Source organism: Coregonus clupeaformis, chromosome 33, assembly GCF_020615455.1.
Source record: "Coregonus clupeaformis isolate EN_2021a chromosome 33, ASM2061545v1, whole genome shotgun sequence".
Lineage (NCBI taxonomy): Eukaryota > Metazoa > Chordata > Actinopteri > Salmoniformes > Salmonidae > Coregonus > Coregonus clupeaformis.
The window spans coordinates 21606559-21619268 of record NC_059224.1 but is presented as its reverse complement, the minus strand read 5'-3'; the positions used below and the strand labels follow the sequence as shown (position 1 = coordinate 21619268).

Genomic DNA, 12710 nt, shown 5'->3' with positions numbered 1-12710 from the left:
GAACTGGAAGGAATGGCAGCCAAAGGAGGTGTTGGCTTTGGGAATGACCAGTGAGATATACCTGCTGGAGCGCAGACTACGGGTGGGTGCTGCTATGGTGACCAATGAGCTAAGATAAGGCGGGGATTTGCCTAGTAGTGATTTATAGATGGCCTGGAGCCAGTGGGTTTGACGACGAACATGTAGTGAGGACCAGCCAACAAGAGCGTACAGGTCGCAATGGTGGGTAGTGTATGGGGCTTTGGAGACAAAACGGATGGCACTGTGATAGACTACATCCAATTTGCTGAGTAGAGTGTTGGAGGCTATTTTGTAAATGACATCGCCGAAGTCAAGGATCGGTAGGATAGTCAGTTTTACGAGGGCATGTTTGGCAGCATGAGTGAAGGAGGCTTTGTTGCGAAATAGGAAGCCGATTCTAGATTTAACTTTGGATTGGAGATTCTTAATGTGAGTCTGGAAGGAGAGTTTACAGTCTAACCAGACACCTAGGTATTTGTAGTTGTCCACATACTCTAGGTCAGACCCGTCGAGAGTGGTGATTCTAGTCGGGTGGGCGGGTGCCAGCAGCGTTCGATTGAAGAGCATGCATTTAGTTTTACTAGTGTTTAAGAGCAGTTGGAGGCAACTGAAGGAGTGTTGTATGGCATTGAAGCTCGTTTGGAGGTTTGTTAACACAGTGTCCAATGAAGGGCCAGATGTATACAAAATGGTGTCGTCTGCGTAGAGGTGGATCTGAGAGTCACCAGCAGCAAGAGCGACATCATTGATATACACAGAGAAAAGAGTCGGCCCAAGAATTGAACCCTGTGGCACCCCCATAGAGACTGTCATAGGTCCAGACAACAATGACTTTCAACGTGGCACCGTCATAGGATGCCACCTTTCCAACAAGTCAGTTCGTCAAATTTCTGCCCTGCTAGAGCTTCCCCGGTCAACTGTAAGTGCTATTATTGTGAAGTGGAAACGTCTAGGAGCAACAACGGCTCAGCCGCAAAGTGGTAGGCCACACAAGCTCACAGAACGGGACTGCTGAGTGCTGCAACACTCACTACTGAGTTCCAAACTGCTTCTGGAAGCAACGTCAGCACAAGAACTGTTCATCGGGAGCTTTATGAAATGGGTTTCCATGGCCGAGCAGCCGCACACAAGCCTAAGATCACCATGCGCAAAGCCAAGCATCGGCTGGAGTGGCGTAAAGCTTGCTGCCATTGGACTCTGGAGCAGTGGAAACGCGTTCTCTGGAGTGATTAATCATGCTTCACCATCTGGCAGTCCAGGAGAAAGCTACCTGCCCGAATGCATAGTGCCAACTATAAAGTTTGGTGGAGGAGGAATAATGGTCTGGGGCTGTTTTTCATGGTTCGGGCTAGGCCCCATAGTTCCAGTGAAGGGAAATCTTAATGCTACAGCATACAATGACATTCTAGACGATTCTGTGCTTCCAACTTTGTGGCAACAGTTTGGGGAAGGCCCTTTCCGGTTTCAGCATGACAATGCCCCTGTACACAGCTCCTGAGCTCCCATCAGCAGCCAATATTAATTAAAAAAGGAAAATGAATGTGTTCATGGCAAAAAATATATTGTACCGAATCGCATCAATTCGTTACCCTAATCAAAACGAATTGCACCGACTCGTTTCAAACTAAAACCTATTGTATCGCAGTCCTTGTATCTAGATGCGTATCGAATCGTTCATGAAAGGAGAGATGCATATCCCTTCTCTCTCTCGTTCTCTCTCGCTCTCTCTTTGTATCTCACAGACAGACATAACATACACTGTATGTGTGTGTGTGTGTGTGTGTGTGTGTGTATGTGTGGCATGCAACCCAAACCAAAATGGACATCCAGTCACTCTATCTATGGTCATTTAAGGGGCGGCAGGTAGCCTAGCGGTTAAGAGCGTTGGGCCAGTAACTGAAAGGTTGGTTCGAGTCCCTGAGACGACTAGGCGAAAAATCTGTCTGTACCCTAATTGCTCCTGTAAGTTGCTCAGATAAGAGCGTCTGCTAAATGACTAAAACGTAAATGTGTTGAGAGCCTTATTATTCTCAGCTCTCTGTTCTCGTCATTCTCTCTCTTTCCCTCCCTCCCTCCCTCCCTCCCTCCCTCCCTCCCTCCCTCCCTCCCTCCCTCCCTCCCTCCCTCTCCCTGTGACTTTATGGACTGCTGTTGTTCTCCGTCATTCTTCTTAAGAAGGATTTAGGGGCACAGACCCAGAGCCACTGAACAGAACGTCGACCCCGGCCCATCTCCTTCTGCGTGTGTGTGTGTGTGTGTGTGTGTGTGTTCGTGTGACGTGCAACATGTGTTGTCTTTGGGGTTAATGCTTTGAAAGGGAGAGGCTCACTAGCTAATGTTGCTTTGATGACTTGTTGTTGTCAGAATCAGGGTGACAAGAGGATGTGTGTGAGTTCATATGTATGTGTATTGTGTGAGTGTTAGAGTGTAGGAAACTTTAAGAAATGTTCTCATTGCAGGGACACAGTAGGCCTACTGTTTAGGTTGTTTTTGTGTGGTGTGTGTGTGTGTGTGTGTGTGTGTGTGTGTGTGCGCGCCTGAGTGCGTGTCCGCATGCGCGTTGTGATGGCACTGCTCTCCAAGTGCCAGAACCCAGCTGGAAAAGGGAGGGAAAGCTGCATTCGGATTTCAGTGTGTGTGGAAATTTGGGACAGAAGCGGAGGCCAAGATATTCCCCTAGGGTGTGGTTGTGTGAATGCTCCACCCATGCTACACATTTAAACTCCTCTGTCAGGGACTAGGCCTACTGCCCAGGGAAGACAATATTAAATGTGCTCTTTAACTGTAGTGTTTGAAACCCTATTGTACCTGTGTAACAGTGTGTGTTTAGTTGTGTTCGCGCTGCTGTGTGTCTGTGTGTGTGTGTGTGTGTGTATTCTCCTCTTCTACCCTCCCAGCAGGAGATGGCTGTGAGAACCTGCATCTGGGACCCCGCCTTACCCATCCCCACAACCCCTCCTTGCCCTCACTGCCAAAACATCCCCCCTACCCCCTCCCACCCCTATTGTCTGCCAGTTGTCTAACCCTACATACAGTATACACACCCTAGAAATAGCCTCCCTTTTCCAGCCTCCCTTCCTTCTCCCCCTGTCCTGATCGTTATGGCAATAAGCTTTGTTGCCCAATCTAGCTTCTGATCCTTCCCCTGACTGAGGGGGATTTTATAAAATAGGCTCAGGCCTAGAAAGTAAATATTAACCTAGTGACATTTTCTACTGCCTCCTACAGTGAGGGAAAAAAGTATTTGATCCCCTGCTGATTTTGTACGTTTGCCCACTGACAAAGACATGATCAGTCTATAATTTTAATGGTAGGTTTATTTGAACAGTGAGAGACAGAATAACAACAAAATAATCCAGAAAAACGCATGTAAAAAATGTTATAAATTGATTTGCATTTTAATGAGGGAAATAAGTATTTGACCCCTCTGCAAAACATGACTTAGTACTTGGTGGCAAAACCCTCGTTGGCAATCACAGAGGTCAGACGTTTCTTGTAGTTGGCCACCAGGTTTGCACACATCTCAGGAGGGATTTTGTTCCACTCCTCTTTGCAGATCTTCTCCAAGTCATTAAGGTTTCGAGGCTGACGTTTGGCAACTCGAACCTTCAGCTCCCTCCACAGATTTTCTATGTGATTAAGGTCTGGAGACTGGCTAGGCCACTCCAGGACCTTAATGTGCTTCTTCTTGAGCCACTCCTTTGTTGCCTTGGCCATGTGTTTTGGGTCATTGTCATGCTGGAATACCCATCCACGACCCATTTTCAATGCCCTGGCTGAGGGAAGGAGGTTCTCACCCAAGATTTGACGGTACATGGCCCCGTCCATCGTCCCTTTGATGCGGTGAAGTTGTACTGTCCCCTTAGCAGAAAAACACCCCCAAAGCATGGTGTTCTTGGAGTCATAAGCAGCATTCCTCCTCCTCCAAACACGGCGAGTTGAGTTGATGCCAAAGAGCTCGATTTTGGCCTCATCTGACCACAACACTTTCACCCAGTTCTCCTCTGAATCATTCAGATGTTCATTGGCAAACTTCAGATGGCCCTGTATATGTGCTTTCTTGGGCAGGGGGACCTTGCGGGCGCTGCAGGATTTCAGTCCTTCACGGCGTAGTATGTTACCAATTGTTTTCTTGGTGTCTATGGTCCCAGCTGCCTTGAGATCATTGACAAGATCCTCCTGTGTAGTTCTGGGCTGATTCCTCACCGTTCTCATGATCATTGCAACTCCACGAGGTGAGATCTTGCATGGAGCCCCAGGCCGAGGGAGATTGACAGTTCATTTGTGTTTCTTCCATTTGTGAATAATCGCACCAACTGTTGTCACCTTCTCACCAAGCTGCTTGGCAATGGTCTTGTAGCCCATTCCAGCCTTGTGTAGGTCTAAAATCTTGTCCCTGACATCCTTGGAGAGCTCTTTGATCTTGGCCATGGTAGAGAGTTTGGAATCTGATTGATTGATTGCTTCTGTGGACAGGTGCCTTTTATACAGGTAACAAGCTGAGATTAGGAACACTCCCTTTAAGAGTGTGCTCCTAATCTCAGCTCATTACCTGTATAAAAGACACCTGGGAGCCAGAAATCTTTCTGATTGAGAGGGGGTCAAATACTTATTTCCCTCATTAAAATGCAAATCAATTTATAACATTTTTGACATGCGTTTTTCTGGATTTTTTTGTTGTTATTCTGTCTCTCACTGTTCAAATAAACCTACCATTAAAATTATAGACTGATCATTTCTTTGTCAGTGGGCAAACGTACAAAATCAGCAGGGGATCAAATACTTTTTTCCCTCACTGTACATACAGTATTATACAAATTTACCAACCTGAGAGAAACATCTTCTTTTCTACTACGGTCCATTTCAGCCCAGACATTTGGTAATAAATGTTTCTTAACAGTTAACACAGACTAAATTAACTCCTGACACCATGTTATCTGTTGTTTATGGAGCTAGCTGTGTGTTAGGACAGAATTATGGTAAGGCAATGACCTCATCGTGAGGCGCAAAGGGAAATGTTCCAGTCTTTTAACGTTTTACCCATTGTTCAACCCATGTTTTGGCCTATACAGTGGGGGAAAAAAGTATTTAGTCAGCCACCAATTGTGCAAGTTCTCCCACTTAAAAAGATGAGAGAGGCCTGTAATTTTCATCATAGGTACACGTCAACTATGACAGACAAAATGAGAAAAACAAATCCAGAAAATCACATTGTAGGATTTTTAATGAATTTATTTGCAAATTATGGTGGAAAATAAGTATTTGGTCACCTACAAACAAGCAAGATTTCTGGCTCTCACAGACCTGTAACTTCTTCTTTAAGAGGCTCCTCTGTCCTCCACTCGTTACCTGTATTAATGGCACCTGTTTGAACTTGTTATCAGTATAAAAGACACCTGTCCACAACCTCAAACAGTCACACTCCAAACTCCACTATGGCCAAGACCAAAGAGCTGTCAAAGGACACCAGAAACAAAATTGTAGACCTGCACCAGGCTGGGAAGACTGAATCTGCAATAGGTTAGGAAATGGAAGACATACAAGACCACTGATAATCTCCCTCGATCTGGGGCTCCACGCAAGATCTCACCCCGTGGGGTCAAAATGATCACAAGAACGGTGAGCAAAAATCCCAGAACCACACGGGGGGACCTAGTGAATGACCTGCAGAGAGCTGGGACCAAAGTAACAAAGCCTACCATCAGTAACACACTACGCCGCCAGGGACTCAAATCCTGCAGTGCCAGACGTGTCCCCCTGCTTAAGCCAGTACATGTCCAGGCCCGTCTGAAGTTTGCTAGAGTGCATTTGGATGATCCAGAAGAGGATTGGGAGAATGTCATATGGTCAGATGAAACCAAAATATAACTTATTGGTAAAAACTCAACTCGTCGTGTTTGGAGGACAAAGAATGCTGAGTTGCATCCAAAGAACACCATACCTACTGTGAAGCATGGGGGTGGAAACATCATGCTTTGGGGCTGTTTTTCTGCAAAGGGACCAGGACGACTGATCCATGTAAAGGAAAGAATGAATGGGGCCATGTATCGTGAGATTTTGAGTGAAAACCTCCTTCCATCAGCAAGGGCATTGAAGATGAAACGTGGCTGGGTCTTTCAGCATGACAATGATCCCAAACACACCGCCCGGGCAACGAAGGAGTGGCTTCGTAAGAAGCATTTCAAGGTCCTGGAGTGGCCTAGCCAGTCTCCAGATCTCAACCCCATAGAAAATCTTTGGAGGGAGTTGAAAGTCCGTGTTGCCCAGCGACAGCCCCAAAACATCACTGCTCTAGAGGAGATCTGCATGGAGGAATGGGCCAAAATACCAGCAACAGTGTGTGAAGACTTACAGAAAACGTTTGACCTGTGTCATTGCCAACAAAGGGTATATAACAAAGTATTGAGAAAGTTTTTTTATTGACCAAATACTTATTTTCCACCATAATTTGCAAATAAATTCATTAAAAATCCTACAATGTGATTTTCTGGATTTTTTTTCTCATTTTGTCTGTCATAGTTGACGTGTACCTATGATGAAAATTACAGGCCTCTCTCATCTTTTTAAGTGGGAGAACTTGCACAATTGGTGGCTGACTAAATACTTTCCCCCCCCCCACTGTATGCAGTTGGCTTTGGACTTAGTTTGGCCTTAAACCCTCTCAAACCCCTCCTCCAGCTGACCACTTGTCATTGTCACCTATCCTGTCATTTTAGCCTCTCCTTTAGTTGTAGTTTGTGGACAGAGGTGTGTTGCTATAGTAACCTGGTATGGCCTTTCCCCCAGGTGGTCACACACAGGAATGTGCGTAATATTCTCCCTTTCTCTCAATTTCAACTCCATAGGAAGTTATACAGCATGGGATCCAATATATAAAAATAAGTGTCCATGTGGAATTCTGTGCTATAAGGTGTGTAGGGGGATTATTAACTTACTACCTGTCTGGGGGAATATGCAGCCTTGCAGGAAGTCACTGACCTTAAGTTCATACTGTACGTGTGTGTGTGTGGGGTTTGGTGGAGGAGGCAGCGGCAGGGTACTAATGACGGACCAGCAGCACAGCTAGACCAGCTGTTACCATGACACCTCAGGAGAAATCTCTGACATCTAGCACCGTGTGTGTGTTACTTAGATCATTTTTGTGTGTGATAGTTCCTTCTGTGTGTGAGGCTGTGTGTTGTGTTTATTTGCTTGTGTGTATGCGAAAATGTGTGTTTTTCAAAGTAACTCTAGCTTTTTATTATGTCACCCAATGTTATTTCAGGGCACAGTGGTGATTTGTGGCTTCTGTCGCTGTGTGGAAGTGTTCTGCAAATAGACAGACATAGAGAGAAGCTAGACAGAAGGCTACTGGCATAGCAACAAATACTAGAAAGACAACTTTACTGGTTGAGAGATGGTTGAGAGATGGTTGAGAGATGGTTGAGAGATGGTTAGAGAGAGAGAGAGAGAGAGGAGAGAGAGAGAGAGAGAGGAGAGAGAGAGAGAGAGAGAGAGAGAGAGAGAGAGAGAGAGAGAGAGAGAGAGAAGAGAGAGAGAGAGAGAGAGAGAGAGAGAGAGAGAGAGAGAGAGAGAGAGAGAGAGAGAGAGAGAGAGAGAGAGAGAGAGAGAGAGAGAGAGAGAGAGAGAGAGAGAGAGAGAGAGAGAGAGAGAGAGAGAGAGAGAGAGAGAGAGAGAGAGAGAGAGAGAGAGAGAGAGGTTTGCGCACAGTGTCCTGGCAACCGTTTCTGTGGTGGCCATTTATCAGAGGCCATTGTGTGTAGGAGAGGGGGGAGTGTTCTCTTTGCAGGCAAGTGCAACACAAAACGTAATAGAGCAGTGAGTGAAGAAATGAAAGAGTGTTAGTGAAGGAATGAGTGAGGCTTTCAGATGGAAAGAGAGTGTGAATGAAGGAGAGAGAGGTTTTGGGATGGTGAGAGTCAGTGAAGGAAGGAATGAGGGATTAAAAGAGTATGAGTAGGCCTCCTCCCTAGTTCAGCACATACAGCACAAGGGTGTGGGCCTGTGGCATTCTGGAGATTTCTATGGAGTGTTTGTCTCTGTGGCCTGAATTCTCTGAGACGTAGGCCCCACCACCGACTCCTCTGTTCCTTCTCAGCCCGGCTCACGTGTGTGTGTGTGTTAGGGTTGGGCGGTATCCAGATTTTCATACTGTCATACCGTTTCTGTACCATACTGGGGTATACAGTATTACCGAATGTGCACACAAGGAGCGCTATTTCCCAAAAAATGTAATTACACTGAACAAAAATATAAACACAACATGCAACAATTTCAAAGATTTTACTGAGTTACAGTACATGTAAGGAAATCAGTCAATTGAAATAAATCCATTAGGATTTCGCATTACTGGCAATACAGATATACATCTGTTGGTCACAGATACCTTTAAAAAAGGTAGAGGCGTGAATCAGAAAACCAGTCAGTATCTGGTGTGACCACCATTTGCCTAATGCAGAGCGACACATCTCCTTTGATCAGGCTGTTGATTGTAGCTTGTGGAATGTTTTCCCACTCCTCTTCAATGGCTTTGCAAAGTTGCTGGATATTGGCAGGAACTGGAACACGCTGTCGTACACGTCGATCCAGAGTATCCCAAACATGCTCAATGGGTGACATGTCTGGTGAGTATGCAGGCTATGGAAGAACTGGGACATTTTCAGCTTTCAGGAATTGTGTACAGGTCCTTACGACATGGGGCTGTGCATTATCATGCTGAAACATGAGGTGATGGCGGTGGATGAATGGCATGACAATGGACCTCAGGATCTCGTCATGGTATCTCTGTGCATTCAAATTGCCATCGATAAAATGCAATTGTGTTCGTTGTCCGTAGCTTATGCCTGCCCATACCATAACCCCACAGCCACCATGGGGCACTCTGTTCACAACGTTGACATCAGCAAACCGCTCGTCCACACGAAGCCATACACGCTGTCTGCCATCTGCCTGGTACAGTTGAAACCAGGATTCATCCGTGAAGAGCACACTTCTCCAGCGTGCCAGTGGCCATCGAAGGTAAACATTTGCCCACTGAAGTCAGTTACGGCGCCGAACTGCAGTCAGGTCAAGACCCTGGTGATGACGACGAGCACTCAGATGAGCTTCCCTGAGATGGTTTCTGACAGTTTGTGCAGACATTCTTTGGTTGTGCAAACCTACAGTTTCATCAGCTGTCAGGGTGGCTGGTCCCCCCTCCCCCCCAAAAAACGGTATTGAATTTCGAAATACGCCGGTATACAGTTTTAACGGTATATCGCCCAAGCCTAGTGTGTGAGTGTGCAACTTATCAAGATAGGCATTCGATCTGTGTTGTAACCCTATTAGGCAAAACATAGCCCAAAACAAACTGCAAATGCATTCAACGAGATTGTGGTCAAGAGATTGTAGTCATTGAGTGCAAGGAATATGGGACCAAATACTAAACTTTTGACTACTTTAACTTAAGTGAATTTGTCCAAATACTTGACACCTTCAAATGGGGGGACTAGATACATATTGTGCTTTCATTTATAAACGGTATAACAGATATATGTGAAAATACCCTCAAATAAAAGGTGACATTCTATACTGTAGCCTCATATGAAACATTTGATCTTAAATCCGAAATGCTGGAGTATAAAGCCACATTTAAAATGTTAGCTTCACTGTCCAAATACGTATGGAGGGGAGTGTAGCTCAGTGGAAAGTCCCTCTGGTTCTCAGATTATTTCACTCCATACCAAATCCAGCCCAGCCCAACCCAAACCCAACTCAGTTCTGTCCTAGACTCAGTGGTGGAAAAAGTACTCAATTGCCATACTTGAGTAAAAGTAAAGATACCTTTTAATAGAAAATGACTCAAGTAAAAGTGAAAGTCACTCAGTAAAATACTACTTGAAGAAAAGTCTAAAAGTATTTGGTTTTAAATATACTTAAATATCAAAAATAAATGGAATTGCTAAAATGTAATTAAGTATCCAAAGTAAAATTATAAATCATTTAAAATTCCTTATATTAAGCAAAACATACAGCACCATTTTTCTTGTTTTTTATTTATTTACGGATAGCCAGGGGCATGCTCCAACACTCAGACATCATTTACAAACGAAGCATTTGTGTTTAGTAAGTCCGCCAGATCAGGGGCAGTAGGGATGACCAGGGATGTTTTCTTGATAAGTGTATGAATTTGACAATTTTCCTGTCAAAATGTAACTAGTACTTTTGGATGTCAGGGAAAGTGTATGGAGTAAAAATATCATTATTTTCTTTAGGAATGTAGTAAAGTAAAAGTTGTCAAAAATATAAAAAGTAAAGTACAGATATAAAAAAATAACTACTTAAGTAGTACTTTAAAGTATTTTTACTTAAGTACTTTACACCACTGTCTAGACTGTACATTAGGGTTCTGTCTAGCCCAGCTCTGTCCTAACCCCAGCTGGTCTGATCCTCTATGGAAGGAAGTGGTGTTAATGCAATCCGACTCAGAGGGAAGTTAGTCACGGGACTGACCAGGCTTGTAATCCTTTACCATTTCCTCCTCGTGGGAGAAATTAAAAGTGAAAACAAAACACACCAAAACAAACCCCTCCTCCCCTCTCTCTGTTCTCTCTCTCTGGCTCTTGTATCTGTCTCTGTCTGTTTCCGTTTCCCTGCCCTCTCTCTCTCTCAATACAATTTTATTCCATTTCAAGTCAATTTAAGGGCTTTATTGGCATGGGAAACATATGTTTACATTGCCAAAGCAAGTGAAAAAGATAATAAACAAATTTGAAATAAACAATAAAACATTAACAGTAAACATTACACTCACAAAAGTTCCAAAAGAATAAAGACATTTCAAGTGTCATTATGTCTATATACAGTCGTGGTCAAAAGTTTTGAGAATGACACAAGTATTGGTCTTCACAAAGTTCGCTGCATCAGTGTTATGAGATATTTTTGTCAGATGTTACTATGGTATACTGAAGTATAATTACAAGCATTCCATAAGTGTCAAAGGCTTTTATTGACAATTACATTAAGTTTATGCAAAGAGTCAATATTTGCAGTGTTGACCCTTCTTTTTCAAGACCTCTGCAATCCGCCCTGGCATGCTGTCAATTAACTTCTGGGCCACATCCTGACTGATGGCAGCCCATTCTTGCATAATCAATGCTTGGAGTTCGTCAGAATTTGTGGGTTTTTGTTTGTCCACCCGCCTCTTGAGGATCGACCACAAGTTCTCAATGGGATTAAGGTCTGGGGAGTTTCCTGGCCATGGACCCAACATTTTGATGTTTTGTTCCCCGAGCCACTTAGTTATCACTTTTGCCTTATGGCAAGGTGCTCCATCATGCTGGAAAAGGCATTGGTCGTCACCAAACTGTTCTTGAATAGTTGGGAGAAGTTGCTCTCGGAGGATGTGTTGGTACCATTCTTTATTCATGGCTGTGTTCTTAGGCAAAATTGTGAGTGAGCCCACTCCCTTGGCTGAGAACCCCACACATGAATGGTCTCAGGATGCTTTACTGTTGGCATGACACAGGACTGATGGTAGCGCTCACCTTGTCTTCTCCGGACAGGGTGTTTTCCGGATGCCCCAAACAATCGGAAAGGGGATTCATCAGAGAAAATGACTTTACCCCAGTCCTCAGCAGTCCAATCCCTGTACCTTTTGCAGAATATCAGTCTGTCCCTGATGTTTTTCCTGGAGAGAAGTGGCTTCTTTGCTGCCCTTCTTGACACCAGGCCATCCTCCAAAAGTATTCGCTTCACTGTGCGTGCAGATGCACTCACACCTGCCTGCTGCCATTCCTGAGCAAGCTCTGCACTGGTGGTGCCCCGATCCCGCAGCTGAATCAACTTTAGGAGACGGTCCTGGCGCTTGCTGGACTTTCTTGGGCGCCCTGATGCCTTCTTCATAACAATTGAACCTCTCTCCTTGAAGTTCTTGATGATCCGATAAATGGTTGATTTTGGTGTTATCTTACTAGCAGCAATATCCTTGCCTGTGAAGCCCTTTTTGTGCAAAGCAATGATGACGGCACGTGTTTCCTTGCAGGTAACCATGGTTAACAGAGGAAGAACAATGATTTCAAGCACCACCCTCCTTTTAAAGCTTCCAGTCTGTTATTCTAACTCAATCAGCATGATAGAGTGATCTCCAGCCTTGTCCTCGTCAACACTCTCACCTGTGTTAACGAGAGAATCACTGACATGATGGCAGCTTGTCCTTTTGTGGCAGGGCTGAAATGCAGTGGAAATGTTTTTTGGGGATTAAGTTCATTTTCATGGCAAAGAGGGACTTTGCAATTAATTGCAATTCATCTGATCACTCTTCATGACATTCTGGAGTATATGCAAATTGCCATCATCAAAACTGAGGCAGCAGACTTTGTGAAAATTAGTATTTGTGTCATTCTCAAAACTTTTGACCACGACTGTACAGTGTGGTGCAAATAGTTCAATAGCGGCCTTTCTCAATAGCAAGGCTATGCTCACTGAGTCTGTACATAGTCAAAGCTTTCCTTAATTTTGGGTCAGTCACAGTGGTCAGGTATTCTGCCACTGTGTACTCTGTTTAGGGCCAAATAGCATTCTAGTTTGCATTCTTTCCAATGTGTCAAGTAATTCTCTTTTTGTTTTCTCATGATTTGGTTGGGTCTAATTGTGTTGCTGTCCTGGGGCTCTGTGGGGTCTGTTTTGTGTTTGTGAATAGAGCCCCAGGA

At 44.5% G+C, this 12710-nt stretch overlaps 1 protein-coding gene across 1 annotated transcript in view; it reads left to right on the top strand.

Annotated features, from left to right (window-relative positions):
• utrn (utrophin) overlaps positions 1-12710 on the top strand; it is a 263392-nt gene that overhangs the window by 18574 nt on the left and 232108 nt on the right. The gene's annotated exons all lie outside the window — the stretch shown is intronic.